The following is a 2,055-nucleotide window of genomic DNA, read 5'->3' as shown; positions in this document are numbered from 1 at the left end:
TCAATAAATACCTGTTTTCAGCTTAATTCACCCCATTGTGTACCATAGAGTTCAGCTATTAAGTTAAACTTTGTGATTGAAACTTTGAAAATCAAAAGTAAAGTGTAGCTGAGTGGCAGAGAATTATTCAGAATGTGTGAGGCTCTGGGTTCTATTCCAGCCACCAGAAAAAAATAAAAACAGCCGAAGTGGTTAAATATTTACAGAAATGGAAAAAACTTCTGACCTGGGCATGTAGCTCAGTTGGTAGAGTGCTTGTCTGACATACAGGAAGTCCTGGGTTCAATCCCCAGCACAGCATAAACTGATAGGAAGGCTTATGCTATAATCCTAGAACTCAGAAAGTCAAGGCAGAAGGATCAGAAGTTCAAGATTATTTTTAGCTATGTAGAAAGTTCAAGACCAGCCTATGATACACCAGACTGTGCCTTAGAAAAAGAAAGAAGAAAAGAAGAGGGCTGGTAAGATGGTTCAGCAGGTAAAGGTAACTGCCATCAAGCCTAATTACTTGAGTTCAATCCCCAGGACCCATATGATGGAAGGAGAGAATCCACAATCAAAAATTGTCTTTGATCCTCCACACGTGCTGTGGCACATGCACTACAGAGAGAGAGAGAGAGAGAGAGAGAGAGAGAGAGAGAGAGAGAGAGATGCTGTGGCACATGCACTACAGAGAGAGAGAGAGAGAGAGAGAGAGAGAGAGAGAGAGAGACAGAGAGACAGACAGAGGGAGAGACAGAGAGAGACAGAGAGAGACAGAGAGAGAGACAGAAAAACAAGAAGACAAGAAGGAGGGAGAGGAGGAAGATGAGGAAGAGGAAGAGAAGGAAGAGAGGAAGAAGTGAGGGGGAGGGGAAAGAAATAGAAACCTCCTTCCTAAAATTCAGTTGGCATCTCCAGGGATTCCAAATGGCCAAAACAATCTTGAAAACAAAACAAAACAAAAACACAGTTGGAGCACTTACACTTGCTACAAAGTCTATGCAAACAGTGTAGAAGTATAAAAGAATCAGATATAGGCTAATGGAAAAGGACAGACAATCCAGAGATAAACCTTCACATGTATGGTCTAATGACTTTTGGAAAGGGTACAGTCTTTTAACAGATTGCTCTGAAAAATAGATGGCCACAAACAGAAGGTAAAAGGTAGACCCTAACCTAACACCTTATGCAAAAAATTAACAACTATCAAAGATCTAAATGTAGGTCTAAAATTATAAAACTTCTAGAAGAAAACTCAAGAAAAACGCTTCCTAGGAGTGGGTGATTTCTTGGATCTGGCACCAAAGTCACAGACAACAAAAGAAAAAATAGACAAATTGGAAAAAAAAATTTAATTCTTTGTATCAAAAAACACTATTGGCAGAGCAGAAAGGAATGCATGTGTATCTGGAAATGGATTGGTCTTCGGAATACACAGAAAACTCTTAAAACTCAACAATGACAATAACAACCCAATTTAAAAACAGGTAAAGGACTCAAATAGACATTTCTTCAAAGAAGATAAACAGATGGCCAATAAGTCCATGAAAAGATGCTCATCATCACTGATTATGTAGAAATACAAATCTAAACAATAAGAAACCATGTCATAACTATTAAGGACACCGAAAAGAAATTTAAAAAAAATTTCAGTGAGGAGAGGTAGAAATTGAAACCCTTAGCGACAGTAGGAGTGTAAAATAGTATTGTTATATTACAAAGCAGTGTGATGGTTCCTAAAATAAAAACAGACTTGCAGATGATGTAGCAATTTCAGTTCTGAGCATATAACCAAATCAACTGAAAACAGAGTCTCAAAGATATATTTCTATACATATTTATTATTCACGATAGCAAATGCAGAAGCAGTCCAAACGCTTGTTGAAAAATGAAGTGAAGCTGGGCATGGTGGCACATACCTTTGATCCCAGCACTCAGGAAGCAGAGGCAGGCAATCTGAAATCAAAGGCAGGACAGCCTGGTCTCCATGAGCATATCCAGGCCAGCTGCAGCTACAGGGATACCTTGTCTCAAAAAGACCGAAAGAAATAAATAAATAAAAAAGAAGAAGAA

The 2,055-nt window shown here is 38.5% G+C and overlaps 1 non-coding gene across 1 annotated transcript; it reads left to right on the top strand.

The window, feature by feature from the left end:
• Positions 1-230: 230 nt before the first annotated feature.
• Trnav-gac lies at positions 231-300 on the top strand. The gene has a single exon. It is a non-coding gene; the product is annotated as a tRNA-Val (tRNA).
• Positions 301-2,055: the final 1,755 nt, after the last annotated feature.

This window comes from Nannospalax galili, unplaced genomic scaffold, assembly GCF_000622305.1.
Source record: "Nannospalax galili isolate Female #2095 unplaced genomic scaffold, S.galili_v1.0 scaffold687, whole genome shotgun sequence".
Taxonomy (NCBI): domain Eukaryota; kingdom Metazoa; phylum Chordata; class Mammalia; order Rodentia; family Spalacidae; genus Nannospalax; species Nannospalax galili.
This window is presented reverse-complemented; position numbering and strand designations above follow the sequence as displayed.